Source organism: Malurus melanocephalus, unplaced genomic scaffold, assembly GCF_030028575.1.
Source record: "Malurus melanocephalus ecotype Western Australia unplaced genomic scaffold, MMel_1.1 scaffold_26, whole genome shotgun sequence".
Lineage (NCBI taxonomy): Eukaryota > Metazoa > Chordata > Aves > Passeriformes > Maluridae > Malurus > Malurus melanocephalus.
In genome coordinates this window covers 430,982-453,827 of record NW_026623258.1, presented here as the reverse complement: position 1 = coordinate 453,827, position 22,846 = coordinate 430,982, and the positions used below count along the sequence as shown (strand labels likewise).

Here is a 22,846-nt window from a genome sequence, read left to right as displayed (position 1 = left end):
TTCCAATAAGCTATTTGATATAATTTCATTAATGTCACCATTCAGAATATATGTTATATGGTGCACTGGCTTGGGTTGTAGGTTGTCTGGGTTTAAGGTCCTGTCTGTTTATTTATGCRGAGTATTTTGATCTGATGAGGATTTCTAGTTTGAATTAGAAGATGTTAAACACATAGATCTCCCGTGCCAGTCTCAGCTCTTACAGGTATTTCTCTGTAACTTAGATATGAAAAYAGATGTTTTGAAATTATTTTTGTGAAGATGCTGAAAAATATGTTTCTCTTCCTGTCCAAACTTSCAAAGGCTTTATGAAATAAAATTGTTACCTCCCACCCCTAGTTAGTTCAAGATAAATTTAAATGTCAGAACAGAAATAGGCAAAAAAAATTGAGCCTGGTAGCTCCCACAAAGCACATTTTTCCTGGATTRCTTCAGACAGTGTGAATGGTAAATGTGAAAAGATAACAAGATGTTGCATACTCCTATTGATATTAGAGTGTCTTAGATGAGGCTATTGTAAGCTGGCTTTGACATARAAAACTTTATAAAAACGCATTAAATCAATCTCTAGTGTAAACTGTGCTTTCTCCACATATCTTGCTGCTGGTGCTATGCAACCTCTCTTGACTTCCAGATTAGAGCAGATATCAGGGAAAGCTCATCAGCTCAGTTCCACTGCTGGTGCCAGCAGTCTTTGGTGGTGATGTTTTTAAATTGAGCCCCTGATTAGTGGATAAAGTGTTTCCTTCCAGTGGTCTATAAGGCATGTGGGTAAGATAACATGTGAGGGTTGAGGCTTAATTTAAAACTGTTTTATCTGAATCCAATATAGTTTCTTTTGTACTGATGAGATTCTGGATATGCCTRGTATTTATCTTGGAGTGATCTCTGTCTTACTTATGTGATCTTATTAGGCCTCAATGTGCTTAATACTTAGCCTCACCACACTCCTGAGTCCTGCTTCAGGAACTGGGTAGCTAAGTTAAAGAGAAGTTCACAGAGAAATCCAGAACCTCTGTATTGACATTTAAAATGTGAGTTAGGAAAAACTAAGACACCTAGGTGCAAGGAAGTGATCCATAAATCACGCTTGAGAGAGCTGCTTGATATTGTATAGCATGTCTAGCTTTCAAGTTGTCTCCATACTCAGCTTATGTATCACTCTGGAGCTGGGCACAGATACCTGTGAGGAGTGTCATGTTATGGGAGGTGAGGGAACCACTGATTGGACTCCATCAAGATCTAGAGATGGTCAGAAAAGCCTGACCTCACTGGAATACTTGGAGCACAGCTCTGAATCCAGGATCAGACAGAGCAGAGACAGTCCCCTTGAGCCAAAAATATGTCCTGTGGGACCCATATGATGTGTAATAACTGAACAGTTGTTTGAGACATGGCAAACCTACCCCCAGGTGGCTTTTGCAACAGAGGAGGAACATAACTCTGTTTGCCACATCCTTAACTGCAACCATTACATTCTTGGGGAGAGGAAAGATGAATTTTTCAGCTCCCTCCATGAGAGCCATGGGCCAGGAAAGGAGCAAGCAAGAGGGTGAGTATTGGTGCAGGCATTCATGCAGGGATATGGAAGGAGCTGTAGGGCAATYTCTGTCTTTGGGGATTAATTCAACACTTTTTCTTTTTTTAATCCAGTGACTTTTTCCCACGTGGTGGCCACCCAGTCTTGACAGCTGGGTGGCCAAGTATCTTCTTGCAGTGGCCCTTCTGCTCTCATACCAACACACACTGTGGTGATACAACTTCTTAGCACAAATGTGGTTGGTGTGTGATTCCCTGAAGGGCTACTTYTTGTGCATGTATAGAAAAAACATTGCCTGCGCACTAATTATTCCTGTCTCAAAGAGAGGAGAGGCTAAAATGGGTTTTCTTCTACAARAGCAAGTCATGAATCTTTAGGGAGACTCCAGTGAGAAGTGGGTTGTGGGCTCTGTAGTGTCTTATTTCCCCTCTTGTTTTCACTCTCATAGGCATGCATTTACCATGTGATTGGGAGTGATGGCAGAAAGCATGGACACGAGGGGACTGCTGGCACTACAGGAGCAAAAGACCTGTAGCAGCCTCCCTATTTTAGGAGTAAGGTGTCTGTATGAGTTATCCTGGTTGTCCATGCAGGAGAARTCCAGAGAGGACCAAAGGCTGGGACCGCAGATGTTTGGCAGAGCTTTAGAGTTCTGTCTGCTCGTCCTCCCGGATTTTATGATTCATCACCAAGTTWGAGATTCAGCAGGGTAATTTCTAGTCTGACAGCCCTACATGTTCTGGATGAGTGGGAAGTGAGAACTGGAATCTCCTCGAGATGAAGGAGAACTGTGATTGAATTTAACACTTCTGCTGTCACTKCTCCAACTATTAGGCTGTTACATGTGGCAGCTTTTCCTTTTTCTCTCCTTGATCAACTGGATGCATAATCTCAGGATACTGCGTGATCTGATTCCCAAAAGCATTGTGCTGCCTTAAGGAGCAGTCCTAAGTTTCAGTGGCAGCAGGAGTTAAGGTGCAATCTCTCTAGGGAGCAGTTTAGAAAGGACCTCTTAGTTTAAGCAAATTGGTTTTAAGGATTTTTTCCCTTAGGAGTAATTCTCAGATGCTTTACAATTAGAGCAAGACTTTAGGATTACCCTTCAGAAGTACCTAACTRCCCTTTCATAAGATGCCTTAGTGCCTAACTATGGTCCTGTAAATCACCTGCTAATTTTTCAGCTTTGCACAGCCTGATTTAGGTACACAAATAGATTCCAGCTCATTGCAGAAGATTAGATAGAAGGACTGTGATAGAACATGAAACTGAATACCAGTCTTAGTATATGATGGAAAAATGTGGTCAGATTCCTGTATGCTTATCTTTGTTAACAAATACAACAAATATAATATTTTCTTCTTGCCTCCCAGCATCTATGTTGAGTCTCAGAAGTTACCTGACACAATGTTACAGTAATGGGGTTAATAGATAAGGCAGAGCCCTGGCACCAAAATGCATTTGCAACAGCATTGGTTTATRTCATGTTTTTGTCAGAGATTTCATTGAGCAAGCTTCTGAAAGCCTTTGGCAATCTGCTTACTCCTTCTGTTTTCCATCTGCAAAATGATAGTTGTACTTTGTCTGCCTCCTGTAGAGAGATTGCAGGGAGTTTGAGATACAAGCTGCCTCCTTCTTCATGGCAACCTACTCTTGATTGGGTCCTCAGGTTACCTTGGACTACTGACAATAGTACAAGCAAACAAACTAATCCTGGAGTGCATAAAAGGAATTAAGGCATTTTCTGCAGTTTTGTTTCCTGTGATTTAAATTTGTTGACTCTGGCAGCAGAAATCAYCAGTGCAGAATTTTCAAAGATTTATGAAGATGATACAAAATGTGACTTTCAGTTAGAAATGCCCCTAAACAAAAACTTTGCTGAAGGAGGATATGTTTTGGCTGGAGACTGTGAGGTAAAACCTTTACTCCAGGAAGCTGAATCCCATTCCTGGCTCTCCTGCTGGATGATGGTGTGCCTTCGCACAAGCTTTGTGTGTACTGAATATGAATCTGCTCATGATAAGGAGAGGGCAGCTTTTTATCCCCAAGTTATTCAGAATTTACATTCTCTGGTGTTGTCCCATGTAGCTTGTGGCAGAGCTGAATTCTTAACCTCTTCATCTTTCTCCTTGGCCACCTGTACAACTCTGATTTTAATATACAAACACTGATGATAGCCAGTGTTTGTAGTGTGCGGGAACTGACTTATTTGAGTGAGACTAAAAAGACCTAGTAAATAATTAATTACTTATTAAACTGGACTTTTCTCAGAAGATTTTTCATAGACTTTTTAGGCTAGGGCTATGGCCCCAAAATTGCACTAAATAGATTTGCGGTAGAAGAGAATATTTCAGTTGGAAGGGAACTAAAATTATCATCTCTTCCAACTGCCTGATGACATTTTGGCTGATCAAAATGTGAAGTATGTCGTGAAGGTCCAAAAGCTCTTATACACTGACAGATTTGAGGGATCAACCACCTCTCCAGAGGCCTGTTCCAATGTTGGGCTCCCYACTCRGTGAAGAAATGCTTCCTCATGTCCCGTCTAAACCTCCCMTGGWGCASCTTTGAACCATTCCCACATCCTGTTGCTGGATCCCAGGGAGAAGAGCCCAGCAGTTCCTTCTCCACTTCAATATTTCAGTACTAAGTTGATTTTTAATTATTTTTTTTAATGTTCAAAGTGAAATTCCACATTGAAATAAATGAATACTCCTCCATTTATTTCAGCTGAGCTGTACAAATTCATTCTGTTTTAGGAAGCAGGCTTTTATTTAAAGCAGRGCAAATGATTAATTGTTCTTTTCCTAGTAGTCTGAGGACAAATTTGKATAATCGTCTTTTCCCATATATTGCCAGAATTACTTTATATTATTTCTTAAGCTTTGGCTGTGGTGTAGTGTTGAGAATTATGGTTGTGTCTGTGAAGTTGAAAGCTCTTTATATAACAAAACCATACTGCATAGATATAGATGAGCAGTAATTCAYAGAATATGCTTGATTTATCATGATTAAAAAAACTATTTTCCGTTTAACACAATAGAAATGTAATGTAATTCCCTTGAAATAACTCTTGCCAGAAAGATCTGCCTATTTTTCTTGTATCAAAATCAACCCAGCCTTAAGAGTACATAGCAATAGCCAGAGATTTGTCTGTACTGACATACTCTCAAACGTAAATTCAGAGTAAATTTGCACAGTGTCATCTGTTTGTCTGTAAGCATGGCTGGATGCACCTCAGCTTTCTGAAAGCTGTGTGCCAGGTGAGTACAGGGGATGTTATTTCTCTGGTCCTGTTTTCAGAAACATCTGTACCACTTCAARTGGGAGCTCTGCATGTGTAGCTGAGATGAAAATTGAACTAAGTAAGGCATTTAATCAAAATTCTTTGTCCCCAGGAARCTGTCTAGCTGGGTTTGGAAGAGGATAGTGAACACTGCAATTAGAATTATCATTAATAAGAATTGTATTGTAACAGACATTATAATTGAGCCTTGATTTAAAGCCAGCTAAATCTTGCTTACCTGGAAGGAACTTAATTGTTAAATCCAGCATGTTTCCAAGACACAATATACCAAGGGAGCGTGATGTCTGCCCATCTTTCGGGGACTGCCAGTATTTTTTATTTTTTTATTTAATGCCTTGGTTTGAAAGGATGAAGGCCTTTTACTTCTGTAGAGATTTTGGTGGCAGCTAAGCACTTAGAAACATCTTTTTTCTTTGGTGGATCTTAACTGCAAAAAGTAGTTTTAGTCCTCCCTGAGGAACGTGGTCTTTTGCTGCCCCTTAGAAACAATTTTCAAGTCTTAAACTGGGTAAATAAAGGGAGAAAAATTCTCATCTTTGCTTATTTAATATAGATCAGTTATCCCTGGAAGTATTTGAGCAGTGACTTCGGCCTGATAGTGATGATGGTGATCAGAGTCCACAAGCAAAATTCTGAGCAGAAGAGATTTCTCCTATGCATTTTACTGCCAGCTTAGTGACTGATTTCAGGTATAATACTTCCTCTTTATTTTTTTTTTTAATTTGACAGAAAAAGGGATTGTTCCTCTGAAAATTGTCGTGCAATTAATATTTGCAAGTGCAGTGAGATTTGGTGTAAGAAGCAGCTATTGATGTCGAAAAGTGATTTTATGAATTAAAAGGTTCAGAGATTTGTAAGAAAAAAAGTAGCAGYTTCAGCAGCAGAGTGAGTGAGTCTAAACTGAACACACCAGATTGTTGCCTGATGAAAAACGATTGTTGTAAGAAGCTGTAGCTTCAAGTTTCTCAGTTGCTCCTCTGCTGTGTTTGGTGCCCATTGGTTTCACGGAAATCACTTGTGGTGTTAAATGCTATTTAATGTGGGTAAGTGAATGAGAAAAGGACCTTGAACTATTTCAACAGTGTTCTTGTTGGCAACCTCAGCTGTGWAGCTTTGGCTTGACTGAGAATTGGAAGTCTTTCCCCTTAAGGGTGCTCCCCAAGGCATTGAGGTGTTATTTGGACAGCTGCTGATATGCTTTGAGCAAAGAAAGGGAAAGCTTCAGGATTGCCTATGAACACTGTCTTATATTCATTTGGGAAGAAGACTGGATGAGTTTCATTCTTGCAGAGTAAAGAAGATTATAAATAGATTACTTCAAGATAGCATACACGGACACTTTCTCCCCTGACAGACTTCTCTGTCAGCATGAGACATGCTGAGTGATTTGGTGACTGCTAGCTTCRATTTTGGAACACTTGCTAACCTTTACAGGATTTCCTTTCATGAAGRGATTGTAGCATCATGCTCTCTTCCTATTGTGCATAGAAATGAAGCTGMTAGCGAATAATTAAACCTCCTGCTCCTACCTCACAAAAGCCTTGAAGAAGTGGATTTCAAGATATTAAAAAAAAATAGCTCACAAAGCAGATTATCTAAAGTACCAGAGAGCTAATAGCCTCTGTTCATCAAGTTTTTAAAAGCTCAGAGCTGATCCAAAAAAGTGCCATCTTTTAGAAAATTAGATTGCTGTTTCAAACARGATATTTTTGCTGAATCCTCTTTGCACTTATTTTCAATGATCCRTGTGCCCTGCTTACAGCTCATACCTGTATTTGAGGACTTGAGCCTGAAAGATTTGCATCAATTCTTGATCATTAGAATTCCAGGTCCTTACAAGAATGACATCATTTTTTAGTAATTTTTGCAGCCAAAAATCAAAGAATTGTTGAAAAAAACCTRTGCAATGAATAGTATTTGTTAGTGTAAAATGTACAAATGATCCTACATCAGCCAAAGGAGAAACTCTTATCAGCTGGCACCAGTGATATGCTTGTCTCCCTTTATTGACAAAATAAAACTGACATCACCATATTTACCTAATTAAGAAGTCTAAATTGAGAGCTTAGTTACCTTGAGTTACTGAAATAGTTAGATTGTGAATATACCTCTTTCTTTTGATAGATAAAGAGCTTAATACAGTTCCCAGGTCAGGCAGCTCAGTTAGGCTGGGTGTGTGGAAGGAGRAATATTTTCTTAATTAGACAACACGTGGTGTCATCCCTGCACAGTGGATCCATGACAGGGACATGTGTAATACCCCACATTTCAGGTGCATCACCTGAGCAGATGCTGTGCTGGAGATCACTGCAGACTTGTGATCTTCAGCACTCAGTGTGTTGGTCCGAGTGCTGCAGGGCTGTGTGGGAGATCCCTGGGGAGGACATTGCCAAGGAGCTCACATGGTCCCCGTTTTTGTGAGCCGGCGGCCTCGAAGGACACGCGCTGTGCCGCGGGAAGCCATGGCTCAGCATTGGCAGCAGTTCTGCTGAGTCTTGCTGAACCAGGGCCAGGGCTGGGGGGGCTTTAYATTGAAAGCAACATCTCTCAGTTGAGACATATTTTTTAGCTTTAGTTACTCAAAGGCATTGTAAATCTTCCTAAATTTTTTTTTCCACAAGACTGCTGGCTGCAGAAGTTTATACTCCCTTGCACAWAACTCAGTGTAAGAGATCTTAAATGTTGTAGCTGTGGTGTTATCAGGCAGAGCCAGAGGATCTTTGTAGCTAAGGCAGGTTCATGTACTTAGGCAGTGTAATCCTTTATCTCCCATCCAACACCCTGTAACTTCTAAAATTCGGGTGTTGCAATAGTGGTTGTGAGGTACATTTGATTTTCCTYTKTTTCCTCTTATGAAAACCCAAGTGTGGTTACTCCTTCCAGTTCTTTTCCATTTAATCCTGTATAGTTATATGGTTTTTAGTTCTCTYGTGCTGCTCTAATTCACTTCCCTTTGCACATTTAATGATGTAATAACCTYGATTTAGCAAGATTGTCTTCTCTTATTCTGTTCTCAGTGAGAAATGGAAGACCTGTTTTTTGAAGGTGGGTTCCTGCTGGACTGAGGAAAAGACCCAGTGCTTAATTAGTTCATTTTCCAAACGGTGATTGCTACCAAAAAAGACACACCTGGATGCATTGGTTTTATCTATTTTTTAATGGGCAAAGTGAAAATGCTTCTTTGCTACTCCTAACCTGTTGAAGATCTTCTGTTGCAACTTTGAAAGCAGCAGGTTTCTATTGGTTTGTCTTACACTGCCTTACGAAAAAGAAAAACAAAACCAAACACAAAACAAATAAATCGTTGTTTAGAAATTACACTAAAATGCTATATAGGGATTGCAGTTATGAGAACTTACATTTTTCTTACCATTCTCTTCTGTGGATAAATTTCTGTTTTTCCCATAAGCAGGGATTTTCAAGAAGAGAGGAGGGCCTCATACTTTTGGAGATGCAATGTAGCCATAGCTAGAACGTATAAAAGACAATAGAAGATGAGTTACATAGTGGACAAGTTCCTGYGGCATCATCATCAAATGTTGCCATTTTCAGGCTGGAATGTACTATTTTCAGCCTGGAGAACTGAAATAAATTATYTTATTTGCAAAAGCTGTCATTTTGGTGAAAAAAAAAAGCCATTCCCGCAGATTTTGTTTTGAAGATTGAGGATCTGAGTCTGAAATTCATAGGCTGCTGCCAACTCTTTTATCATAGGATCATGTGTTGGAAGGGACCTTAAAATCATCTACTTCCAACCTGCTCCCTTGGGCAGGGACACCTTCCAGTAGACCSGGTTGCTCAAAGCTCTWTCCAACCTGGCCTTGAACACGTCCAGTGTGTCKGTGTGGGGCATCCACAGCATCTCTGGGCAACACATGCCAGTGCCTCACCACCTTCACAGCAAAGAGTTTCTTCYTTACATCTGATTTAAACCTGCACTCATTCAATATAAACTGTTGCCCTTCATGTCRCTACAGGCCTTGGTAAAAAGTCTCTCTCTGTCTTTTTACTGAGCCCCCTTTAAGTATTGAAACTTATASAGTAAGGCCTCCCTSGAGCCTTCCCTTCTCCAGGCTGAACAGCCCCARCTGTCTCATCCTTTTTGTGTCAGGAAGGTGACCTTTTCCATGGCCTCCTCTGGATCCACTCTAACGGGTCCATGTCTTTGCTGGTCAGGGACCACAGAACTGGGCACATCCAGGTGGGGATCTCATGGCAGCAGAGAAGGGAGAGGGAGAATCACCTCCCTTGACTTACTGGCCACACTTCTGATGCAGCTCAGGGTATGGTTGGCTGTCTGGGCTGAAAGCGCCCATTAATGGGTTTTGTCCAGCTGTTTATCCACCAGTGCCTCCAAGGCTTTCTCCATAGAGCTCCACAGGCCATTCACAGAGATAAACAGTCTTTCCTGCAGTGTCATGCTGAAATCCCTGATCTTGGCTTGAGCTTGAGGTCACTCTCTGGCAATCTCTCCACCGATGAGAGCAGGAGCTGCTCCTCTGTCACTCTGCCTGTGTGACTAGCTCCCCACACCCTTGCATCCCACAGTGGCCAGCTGGCAACAACTCTGGAAAACCTATGGCTATGTCTGTCCCATTCTGTCAGGGGAGTTTCTGGAGAATACAAACAGACCCATTGATAGCTTTCAGTTTATTCTGTTCTTTGAATTTCTTCTGCCATCATTTGCACCTTGTCTTCAGTCAAATAAATAGCAGGCACAGGTTCAGAGGTTTGCTTAGGTCAGTGGGCAGTGCTYCTGCACAGCACAGCTGAGGGCTATCATCTGACTGTTCCTATTTTGTCATGTCCTGCCTTTTCCTGCCTGGAACTCAAGAGTCCTGACCTTTTATATCTGAACACTGAGGATTTCCAGAGCCTGTTACTGAAAGTTATTGAAACAGGGTGGAAATGCCTCATTACAAAATGCTCCTTACCTGTGCCATTAAGACATGTTCTATGTAAAACCAGTTATAAAGCTCATCTCACTTTTAACATTTTTTGCGAACCCTGGCTGAGAGTGTGGGAGTCTTAAATGGGTATGAGTCAAATGCAAATTGACTCATACAGTTGATACAGTCATGAAGAACTGCTATCATTAGTCCCCTGTGGACAACTTAGAAAAGGGCTACTCACTTCATTCATAAATTGCTTTGGAGAAGGAAAAGCTTTTGCTTGTTTACTCCCCTTCAAAAGATAAGGAGATTCAGAAGGGAAATGCTGTGTCCAGGGAACACAACAAGCCTCTAGAAACGCTAAGGCTGAAAATTCATGTGCTTTTAAATTCTTTATCTATTTATCTATCTACTTACCCATTGTATTACTAACCATAATATATATAATATAAGATATATTATATATGGGTTATACCAACAATGTAAAAGAACTGTTTCTCATTTTTTTTCAGACCTCAAAAGTGTTTATCTTTTGAGAACAAACGATTTTAATAAAATGAATTATGGAAAATCACAACATACTTTAGTTTTTATTAGGTTTTCTGTCTTTCTGCAACCAATTTTGATTTGAGTGGTTATATAAGCATTGTAAACTGAGGGCTCAATCCTTCCCTGCTGTAAAGAATAGGGGACTTGATTGCAACGATTCAGTGTGTTTCAATAAAGTAACTAAAGCTTGCAGTACATTGATTGCCTAAAACTGCAGAGCCATTTCTGAAGTGCTTTCCTAAGACTGGCTCTCATAGCACGTTCAAATCTCCTCTTCAGATTCAAAAGTTTTTATAAAGCATTTGGGAGAACAATATGAAACAAAGTAGGCTGGACCTGAGAGAGCATGGAGCCATAAACACAGGGGCCAGAGGTGATGGAGGGCTGAGAAATTATTTGCCCTACAGCAAAAGAGCAATAAAATCTTGGGCTGGGATTTTTCCCTGCAAGAGTGTGAGAAGAAACATTGACTGATTGCAAAGCACCTCCATACTGTAATGGAGTTACAAAACCTGTAATCTTTCTATTATTCAGTCTGTCACTGCAGGACTGGCCCATTTGTARGCTACAAAGCATTTAAATGCTGACAGCTGTATGAGGCAGTAAGGGACCTGGCTGGCCATTGTGTTTAKAGAGGGCAGTGAGATAAGAATAGCTCCCAGTCTTCAGTTCCTGCCACATTCACTTGAGATTTCAGACACCTCTGTACATTTGATGGACAAGTAGCTGTGTTGAAAAAGCGGGGGCCACTAGGGCAATACTTATCTTAACTCTTCTTTTTCCCTTGAGAAACTGATGTGCAATACAGGCCAAGAAGGTGTCAGCTGATAAAAGTCAGACAAATGTGTTCTCTGGGTTTAACATCGAGGAGTCTGCCATCCGAGAGGAACTGGACACTCTCTGGCATGGCATGAATAAATTAATATCCCCAGTGTGCCCTTCCTCTGCACCATCCTGTTGGTCTCTTTCTATGCATAGGACCACCCTCCTCCTTCTAGCTTTAATTCAATACTTCTACAAATTGTAATAGACTTCTAGGAAAAAATTCTGGTCTGTTTGTTTAGTCACATGAAAGGTTTTATTATGGTTTTTAGTGTTACTTCTTTTGCAGCTTCTTAAGCACATTCTAGCAGTACATTAAGCTGGGACTTGTTTTCACATTGCTTCCTCAGAGGATGAGGCAGTGGAGATTTTTAGCACATCCAAAAGGACATGTGAGTGCAGCCCTGATTTGAAAATGTTTTTTGCACTGCAGCATAATTGCTTGTCACAGACACTGAAGGTGCTACGGTGTGAATAGTTAGGGCTGAAAGAGGGGATGCAAGGACATTCCCAGCGATTTCCTTCTGCCTCTGTATCACTCTGTCCTGTGTGTGGAAATGTTGCAGTGGTCGTACTGTGAACTGGGCTGAAAATCTGATGTGAAAGAAAACCAAGTTGGAGGAGGGAAGAAGTGGTTGTGAATGACAGCAGGACAACAGGATGGAAGTGTAGGGTGATGGAAAGAGCAACACGCTTGTAATCTGGCACTGCAGGCCTGGAGCACTTCAGTGGTGTCGGGAGCCAAAGCATTTGGGTGGCTGTAGAGAAGAGAAGACTTGCCTGTGGGAACAAGAGGGACAATTTATTTCTGCTTCTTTCTYACATTTCTGTCCAGTTTCCCTGTAATGAACAGTTTGGGGACCCTCCCATAGCAAACTCTCAATCTGTCCATTGCAATAAAGTACTGGGACAAATTTGTGTTGTTAGCATGGTCCATATGTATAACCCTGCTGTGATGAGGACTATCTAGTGGTGCTGTTATTTGTTTATACAAGTGATCTTAGAATAAATTTGCTTGGCATTCCTTTTCATAAAAAAAAAAAAGAAGAAAAAATTTCCGATTTGCAACTTGGTAGTAAAGAACATTTTTGGTGCACAGTTATTTAGTGCTGGGTAGACAGTAATTCCAGGGCTGTGACTGTGGTGCACAATGAGAGCATTTTACTTTGAACCAGCAGACAAGGGTCTATACACAGGGAAAATAATTATTGTTATTAATATATTTATTAATACAGTGTACATKACTTTGTTTAAAGGAAGTACTGTTGCCCTTCTGCTGAGCAATTGCAGATTTCAAACCTTTATAATTAGCTTCTTATCRGAAAATGAATCAATGTCACTAGCTAAGGTAACTTCTGAGCATGACCTGTGTAAACCTATCTCTGAGCAGGATTTGTCAGAACTACATCAGCTCCTGATGAAGGTAACATCTTGGATGTCACAGGCACTACTGRGGTGAAGTATTTAAAGAACCCACCTTACACTGAAATAGTGACAGTGCTGCACAAGATGATGGGACCATTTTTTTCTCCCACAAAAGATTAATGGCTCTTGGATGTAAAAGTGAAAAAATAGCTTTGCTRAACCTTCCTTTTACTCCTTGCTCCTTGTGAAGCAGAATTTGCTAATTTAGAAATGCTTCTTTTGGCCAAGCCGAGTGAGGATGGACTTGATGACAGGCCCTTCATACGAGGAAGGGACTTAGGACTTTTTTATGGGGAGGAGCCACAACCCATGGCTTTTCTTCCTGCCATTTGCCAGAGAGCTGGAGAAACAACTTAGAGAAAAAATTAAATCAGCATACCAAATCTTTTTTAAACTGGGATGCATATCTTATACAGCAGAATATGGTATTAGCTTAAATATGGGATCAATACTTACATATTTAAGATGGATTAGGGTGGATTTTTACAATTTGTTTTCCTGGTTATAGATGTATTCAAGGAAGCAATCTCTAATATTGGTGTAGGTGTGCCACAGTATAAAGATAATAAAAGTATGAAGACCTTTTGATTATAATATTAAAAACTCCAGGTCAAAGCGAGTGTGAGTTTTTAGTGTTCAAAACATTTTAAAATMAATTCTGACTCTTGTTTTGTCTCAGTATTACAGTTCTGAAATATATTGTGTTGTGTCTTGTTCAGCTAGTCTTTCTCATCTATGTTTTTGGTGAGTAATAGTGACAAAATTTTGATTTAGGGTGACATAGAAGTGGAGTAGACTATTTCAGCAGGAARRGRCCTACAGTGATCATCTGGCCCAACTGCCTGATCACTTCAGAGCTGACCAAAAATTACAGCATGTTATTAAAGGCATTGTCCAAATTCCTCTTAAACACTGACARGAAATTTTGGGGTCATTGGTAGAAAATCTTGTCAAGCTGTCTCTCAAGGAGTAGGCATATGGATGATTGGTTAATATTTCCAGAGGATCATGAGGTTTTCCATCATAATCTGCAAGGAGTTCATGGTACTTGGAATAAGAAACTTTTAAATATACAAAGTAAACATGCCAGTAGAAATAAAATTGGCTTTTTGAATAGAGGACTTTGCAGTAGACCTTAAAATGGACTGGTGTCACCCCCACTGTGCTGTTTTATCAGTGGAGGAAGATATCAAGGTGATAAAAACTAACAGGTATATCCTAAATATATGGTCTCATCCCATAGGTTATTGATACACAATAATAGGGATCACTGTGTAATATTGACACAAGTAAATAATGTGTTTCAGTTTCTATAAAACTCRTTACAAACTTGAAGGTGGAAGAGCAGAGTGATGCCTGTGCTTACAGGTGGGAGGACTTTGTCCTGTGTCGCAGTGACTTTGAAACAGACTTGGGTAGTGGTGGTTGGTTATCAACTGAACACATGCTCTGAGCTGTTCTTTAGCCAAAAAGCTGACTGCAGTCCATGAATATATAAACAGGAGCAGGGGGAGAAGGGAGGAGGGACAGAGGTCTCACACAGATATTTCAAAAATAGCGTTCTCAGTTCTGTAGTCTACACTGCTGCAAAGAGACATGAAAGTGGTAGAAGTGCTGGGAGACTTTCTGAATATAAAATGCTTAATTTATTCAGTGGGGTTAAGGGATRGTTTGCTACTTACATGGGGAATAAAAAATTGATAGGACAATTGACCTGTTAGTTCACCAAGAGACATAAAGATATCATAGCTGGAAAGTGAAATTTTGCAAATTTGCTTTAAAATAAGGACTACATTTCAACTGGCAATACTGACTTTTAATTGAACACCAGTCAATAATTGCAATTACTTCATTGCCCTGAGAAGTCTTTAAATTGGCTCTAATTCAGATGGGAATTACGTAGTGAAAATCCTACAGCCTCTGTTAAAGTACAAAGTCAGAAGAAGAAACTGGAAGGATCACCTCTGGCATGTAGGTGCATTAATTAGCAGTTTTGTCATGTATTTTGGAAGCTTTGGTTGCATTCTCGTTCAATGGTCTTTTCCTTGTGTTGATTAGTCCCAGAGGCTTCACATTGTTCCTAGATTCATGGTTTTTCAGGCTGGGCTGGCAATTAGTCCAATTCTCCCCATACCAACGTTTTGAACTCATTTACTTCCCTAGGTGTCATTACAGCAATTCTTTTTCTCTTCTTTATTTCATTTCTTGTGTGTCGGGACCTTTGATACCTTCTCTTGTATAGATATAAATGGCAACTACAAAATGGTAGTCAAAATGTTACCTGCTTTTTCAACTTCTGCGTGATGGTCAAATAAATCACAGAATGAGTTAGGCTGGAAGAGACCAAAGAGGGTCATCTTGGTTCAACCTCCATGCTCAAGCAGGGTCATCCCAGAGCACAGGGAACAGAAGGATTGCATCCAGATATTTCTGSAATATCTCCAGTGAGGGAGACTCCACAGGCTCTCTGGACAATCTGTTCCAGTGCTTGGTCACTGCACAGTAAAGAAGTTCTTCCTCATGTGCAGGTGGAATTTACTGTGCATCAGATTCTGCCCATTGCCTCTTGWCCTAACTTGGSACCACCAAAAAGGTGCCCTCCCAAGGGTGGAATTCACTGACACCAGAGGACAGTCATCATTTTGTAGGAGATGCTCTGTGCTGTGAGGAATGAGCTGGTACAGCTCTGGAGCTGTTTACATCCACTTGCATTCTGATCACCAGCTTGCATTGGGCATCCTTAGAGCTGGTCACGTCTCACAAAAGTAACTGAAGTATATTAAAGGGATATTAAAAAAAATGCTTGATCTATTATAGAATGTACGATCATGTTTCAGAGTCATTTTCTGTGCTTAGCCAGAGGCCTTAATTATGTTTTTAGACCACTTCGGTTGATGCAGTTTTTATTAGACAGTGCTATATGAAAACCAAAATAGCTGCATTGAAACAGATGGGTGTTTGACTTCAAGGTTTGTCTTTGATGTGGGGGTTACTGGGCAGAAACCTTGGATTGGAGCTGSGAATGTGAGCAGACAGCTGTAATAGCTCTTCCTATGCAAAACGTGTGTGAATACTAGACATGTGCAGCAGAAGACAGAGCACTGCCAAAAAGGGAGCCTTTCCAAGGGAATCTGCAATGCACAGGAACATCTGCAGCTCAGCAAGATTGACAAGCCATTGTGCTGCTCAGGGTAACAAACACTGTTTGCATAAATCCCCTTGCAATCATGTCTCACTTAATTGACATCCCCCTACTTTGTTCTTCTTAAAARACTTTATTTGATTGACTCTTCTGGAAAACCGTGCCTTATCCATGTAATACAGGCAAAGCAAGTTTCTGCAGCAGCTGTTTTTGGGAGTGGACATTGGCCATTTGAAGCCCTGTCCCACTGTCAGCACTGCCCTATCTTGCAGCAGGGYTTTTTGACTCTTAATCTGCTGTGTGTTCCTGCGTGGTTTTGAGGCTCTCTGTCACACACACATCAGAACGGTATCATGTTGCAGGAAAACCCAATGTTGGCAAACAGGATTCACAGCTTGGGCTTTAASCATACCTCAAGGACATCTGTGTATGGGAAAAATAAAAATAGCCACACTGGAAAGAACATGAAAAAATTCCCTACAGAGTGATTGTGAAATAAAATGATTCCCGCCTAGAAATACCATGTGTACCTTGCACAGCAGTTCACCTTTATTTTTAAGTCTGCTAACGCTGGAGGTGGTTTGGGGACAGCACCTTGGGTCACTGGATGACCTGTAGTGGTGTGACTGCATAGAAAGGTGCAGGATTGGTGCATGGCTGGGCCTGTGTGGACACAGCAGGATCCTGCACGTCCTTGGGCAGTGCACGTGGCAGTGGTGCAGTCTGTGCGTGGAAATACTGAGCACCTTGATGCCAATGTAGGCCTGCATCATAGACATGACAAGGAATAGCGTGGATGGATAGCCTCTGTTATTGGTAAAATACAGCCCTATCCCATGGATAGTTTGGGTGTAAGACTTTTCACTTGATTTTGTAACTGTTTTGTTCTGTTTAAGTATAAAATGCTACCTACTTTGTGTGTTTTCTAGACGTAGTGATCAAACGAAATACACAACAAAACCTTTGTGAAGGACGTCCCAATTCTCATCTGTTAATGTCACACAGCAAAACCTCTCAAATGCAAATTCACCTGTAGCCCTGATTTTGCTGATTTTTCTCAAAATATCTATCCATCATTATTTTCAAAAAAAACAGAACTCTTCTTGTGTTGGAATAACCCTCAGAGATTTTCATCATGCTRCTCACAACTGACATAAGGAGGTTAATTTTATTGAGTGTATTTGGTTCCCTGTACCCCAGTRTTCATGATTCATCATTTCTTTTGTGAGTGAATAGTGAGATAATGAGATAGCAAGTTGACAAGGGCAGAGATACATTCAGGTTTAAAACAACGGATGTGCCTTGTGAGCAAGTTCAGCCAAGTATCATGTCAGTCTGTTCCATGGGGATTGTCAGGTCAAARCTGACTCAGAATTAGTATTTATGAATACTCCATCAAAATATAACCATGAATAATGATAAATGTCTCATTAACACACAGACCAACCAATATATTCTGCTACCCAGKGTCTACACACCAAAGCTGAGAAGAACAATATGAAATTTCAGTATCAGAATTATGGTTGCCTGYTGTGATGCAGTGCAGGTTCTTCATTGTGGATAATAAAATGCATGATTTTTGCTGTGTGGACATGATGAGCTTTGCAATGTTCTCACTTGTCCATTTCCTCGCTTTTAAGAGTTGGGGTTTTTTTTAAGTGGTAAATGTCATAGGTGTTTTCACACRGCTTAGGAAGTTAAACTTTTTAAAAGAGATGTGTGGGCTTTGAAGTGATGATAATTAYTGTGACTTWGTGATAKCTACACTTCATATCTGGGAAAACGYAAGAAAACATTTAGAGTTGAAAACTTTTCAAAATCGTTTTGTTGAAATCAATGGAGTTTGATGCCCAGGTGCATTTGAAATGCYCACAGTRTGACTACTGCATCTTTAGACACTTAATTATCTTCAGATATCTGCTCTTTATGCTGTGTTTACATGCAAAAAATGCTTGGCAGTATTAATTTAATGATTAGATTCCATGATTTTAGAGGTCTTTTCAATTCTAAATGTTTCTCTGATTATGAAAGCTGTGCCACTTGTCATTAGTGTTGTGTTTTTGACATGGGTGTGTTGATGCAAGTATTGCAGAGGTATTGGGAGAAATTTATATCTTCAGCCATTATTTTTATAAAGTAGTGTGTATGAGACCAGATATTACATTCTGCTCTCCTGATAAGTGTGACAAGTTTTAATCTGGTTGCTACCTACTGCATTTTGTGTACATTTGCAGTTTAAAGGAGATTCTGTGAGCACTCTCTGCAGCAGACACTGCATGTTTTTTAGCTTTTACTGGACTTTTTGATGTTATGAATCATGGAGACARGTCTGGCCACATTAAATGAAGATTGGTCCCATTTGGCTTGCAATTTTAAATACTTACTGGGTTTTTTTTAATAAAGATGTTGACTACCTGCTGTTATGTACATGTGTGTGATTCACAGGTGTGGGAGACATGGCACGTTCAGCCTGTGGCTGGGGAGTCTCTGCTGGGTTGGAGACAAGCACGTTCTCATTCTCCAGCGCCCCAGGCTGTGTCTGCATTACAGCTGACAAGGGCTGGGAGCACCAAGGTGTGTGAGCCACAGCTCCTGATCACAGGCTTGCCCGAGGCACGCTGCAGACTGGCCCTGCCGTGTGCCCGGGGCCTGGCACAGTCCTGAGCTGCCAGACAGGCTTAGACAGAGTCCCTTGGGCTGTGCCCGGGGTTGCACTTGTGTTTCACTGCCTGAATATAGAGTCAGTCTGATCCGGAGGGCAGCCTTTGGATGACCCCAGCATGCAGAGTGGAAATACCCGAAGTCTCAGAGCACAGACAGCTCTCTAAGCTGCAAAGTTAGGTCGAAGATACATGGCTAYGAAGGAGGGAGAGAGCAATTTCAGCTGAGGAAACATCCATGACCTCGACATGCCCCAGCCATGATTTTGAAGCTCTCCACYGGTGCTAATCCATGTTGGCTCAGACCCCAGCTGGGATCAGACAGGTCAGCGCCTGCTTAGAGATTTCTGACTGGAGAACAGAAACAGAGCTCAAAACAGAAGGAAAATGAAAGGTTTTAGGATTAGACTGAGAATGATTACATTTGTCTTGGCAGTAGCAATATCACACACACATGCAGTGTCGGGGAGCGGCTTCCTGACAGCACCACACAAAGTGTTCATGGAGCAGCATCCAGGCTGTGTATTGGAGCATTCATTCAGCTTGCAAGTCTAAGCGTGGAGCCAATCCCAGAGCTTGCTGCTGTCCYCACTGGGCAGTTTATTGTGTCTTCTGTTTAATCTTACTTTGGGCAGACTGAGAACTTGATGACAAGAATGTCCAATGCATGATTTAGCTCCTGCAGATGGTCAGGACATGCCTGTCTTAATTTCTTGCATGTACAGGCCAGAGGGAGAAAAAGCAAGAAATTTGATGGGCGCAATAGAGGAGTTGCAAGGAACACCCTCCTGGTACCCAGCAATGCAATGTGAGAGTCACAGCAGGTAAACAGTGTTTTATCTGTGAGAACAYGGGGTTGTGTTTGCTTTATGGTTCTCCTTAGGGCTACATAGGAAGAATGTTCATTCACTTCTTGGAGGCTGCATGTTGCTGCASTTTGTGACATTTGTGGAGTTACATTATTGATTTTATTTTCTTAGGAGAAAAGGTATATATCAAGGAAAATTATTCATTTGTACTCTTGAACATGCCTTGGACATGAGGACACTGATGTGTTAAACCTTAAGGTGACTGAGAAACAGAAGATAGTTCATTATTTAACATCCAGCTGAAGAKCTGTGTTTACTCCTGTATTACATAACTGCTTTTTCAGACAATTTCTGTATTTTTCCATGCATCTCTGACTTTGCTTCCGGTTATTCCAGTAAACACGGGTGTGTAGGAAGGAGGGGAATAATTGCTCTGAAATGGTTGAAAATAATGCAGTTACAGCCCCGTAATCAGGTGCTGCAGGATGTGGCTGTTCATTTCACAGTTCTGCTTGCTAAATATCTATCCCACAGTGATCAGCCAGTGGCAGTTCTTGGGCTTCAGACAGAAGTATTTAGRAAGGCAGAGTTGGAGAGATCTGCACATTGAGTTTATCCACAGCAATAAACTGCTCTCCAGGGTGAGTGACACWTATAGCTCTGGAAAAATAAGGAATRAGGTAGCCAGTTATCACAACTAAACAACCATTTTAATGGTTCTTTGGTTGCTTTCAATGCGGATGCTTTTGGACAAAGTTCTGCTCTCAWATGTCCTCCCCACTACTATAGATAYTCCCATTATTATTTTTTAATAGCATTGTCTTTGTTTCCTGGAACAGAGAAAAGAGAATTYGATTATGTTTGTATTGTAGCATCATTCAAGAGCTCCATTGTGCTTAACTGGGCAAAAAATGGATTAAGAGAAGCTCTCATTCTCAGACAGCTGAGGAAGATGAGCAACAAAGAACAGAGAAGGAAGGTACACAGTCAGATACACACATGTATTACTATTAYATTTACTTTATGTTTTCAAAGGCAAATAAGATGAGAGGCATCTCTCAGCCAAATAATCCATTTAATAACTCTTTTTTGTAATGTTATGACATGTTTAGGTGTTGAGGAGAAACGCTTATGGAGGCCTCAGAGAGATGCATAATGAGAAAGAGAGCATTTAGGGCATGGAGCACAAGAGTCAACACCTTTACTGGGTTTCCGGGACCATTTTATTTGTTTTGAACATGTTTTAGCCCACAGGCAGCCTTGCCTAGKCTCACTTCAGAGTGAGGTGGTTATTCTGTAGAATGTATAGAATGACTGTGCTGCTATTAATACCCCCCAGGGAAAGGGAGGCCGGCGTGGCACAGGACGTGTGAGRAGACACCTTTTGGCGTTGGGTCAGCCCGTCCTGGCGGCGGCTCTGCCTGCGGTCACCTCGGGGCCTCAGTGGTATAATAAGCACTTCAGGCTGAGTCTGGCTGCCCCCATTTAGTCTCCCTCCAATTTTGGTCTGTAAATATTTGTCCTGTCCACATCTATTGTTGGCACAGAGACATCAGTAGAAAGTTCTCTTAAGCCTTTCCTTGCATATTTGGCTTCGGGCCAGCRAAAGTTAAACCCGATCATCTTGGCCTCTCACTACCCCTGCTCCTTTATTTTTCAGTGCTAAATGATGACTCTCTTTGAGATGGGCTGGATTTTCCTGGGGGCAGGTTGGCATTTCCCCAAGGCACACACATTTAATGGCATGTGCTGGGGCAAGTACACAGTGGGATAGAGGGGTTTTGTTCCTTTTGTACACAATATCTGATTTGYTCCTTGGCACTTTCCCCACCCACAGGGAAGGGTGGCTGTCTGTCTATACAAGCCAGTTTGATTTATTTATTTTTTGCCTTCCTTCCTCAAGCTGCCTGTGGCAGGCACACAGTATTTCCAAAAATGAAGGTGTTAATACAAGTATCGCTTACTGCCCCTCCTGTGATATCCATGCCACTGTTACCCAAAATGAGAAATGCAATTTGGATGAGTCAGGGAGTCTGCCCTGACTCAGACTAACTAATGTAGGAGTGTCTCGGGGTCATGTATATTTCTATTAATATAGGGTCAAACTTGAATAGGGAGCTCTGGTTTGTTTTATCTATATTTGGCAGTCACCCCAATGCAGCCAAAATAAACCTGGCTCAATTTTCTTTGAATTTATGTTAAAAAAGAAAATGCAGTCATTATTTTAAGGTAATGAAACATGTTCATTTTATTCCATACTCAGCCAACACACTAATTTTTATGTCATGTTCTGCTGTTGCTGCAAAAAGTGTGGAAACCTAACTATTTTTGTGTCTCATACACGTCTTTTTTTTCCTTTCACACAGATTAAACCACGAGGATGTCTCTTATATTCTGGTCCTTTCATAGAGTATGTGTAAGGACACTGAGAGAAGCTCTGTCATTTCTCCTTCCTACCTTCTCAGTAGACTCTTGGTACAAGGACAAATGAAAACAATGGTTCTTACTCTTAAGGATAAGTTGTGGGSAAATATTCTCACTGTATCTTTTGTAATCCCACAGAGGTTTGTTAGCCTTGGGTCTAGCAGAGTAATTCCATATTRGAAAATCTTGTGGTGCAAAGTTTAGAATGTGTTTATTTTCTGGCTTCYAGGAAGGCAAATTGTCTTTAAATACAGTGAGTGAGGAGAAAAATATAGCAAGAAATTGAATAGGGATTCAATTTCTAGGGAGCTGGGGAAGCTGTGTAGGAGAGTAGAAAATAGCTGTGGGAGAGTGCATGGTGGGAAAACCCTGTATCCTGAGTCTCCTATCGCTGGAATGACTCGGGGAGAATTTCTCCTCAGCCGGTACAAGCTCGCATTGCTCTGTTGACCTTTTTGAGGTTCAATTGATTTACCCCAGCTTGAAACCTGACCTTTTGTGTCCAGATAGCAAGGTGGCATAGAACTTCTGTGTCCAGATAGCAAAGTGGGAGAGAGCTRAGCAACACTTCCTAATCTCCACAAAGGCTTCTGAAGCAGATAAAAAAGCAGAGCCCCTGCTTTGCATTCTGTAACACTTTAAAAAAGCCAACAGGATGTGAAGCTGCTCTGAACAAGATCAGAACAAGGTTACATATTCCTGAAACCTTAAAAATACAGGTGACTCTGATTTGTGTTCTCTTCTGAGCTGAAATGATTGAGATCTAAGCAATCAAATGGAGACGTGGCCCGAAGCACTCAGTCGAGCACTGTCATCACAAAGAGAAATAAAGATCATATCTGGGCACCAGCTTTAAAAGGTTCTATGGATTGTTAAACCAATTAGGGATAAGATAACATGTTCTTCCAGTCACTGGGATGGAGTCTGTCTGCCTTAGAGTAAATACATAATTGTGCCATAACTAGAAATGCTCACTGTCAGCTTCATGTCATGTGTAAAACTCCATATCCTTTTAATGGCTGTGCAAAGCATTAGACCATTTGAAAAAAAAAAATACAAAAATCTGTAGTTTAGATCTTCCTCCTCTTTTTATTAAGCAATACCAAGAGTCAACACAGGTCTTGGAGCTCACCCAGAGGAAATTTGGTATTTGATTTGAACATGCACAGTGAATCCCTAAAATTCAAACTTGATATGGAGGCCAAGACAAATATATTTTGTCTTATAACTCCTTGTTACATGAAGGCCAGATGTCATGCTCTCAGCCTGTGAAGCATTT

The 22,846-nt window shown here is 40.9% G+C and overlaps 1 protein-coding gene across 1 annotated transcript in view; it reads left to right on the top strand.

Annotated features, from left to right (window-relative positions):
• Positions 1 to 22,846, top strand: part of FKBP1B (FKBP prolyl isomerase 1B) — a 44,760-nt gene that overhangs the window by 4,358 nt on the left and 17,556 nt on the right. The gene's annotated exons all lie outside the window — the stretch shown is intronic.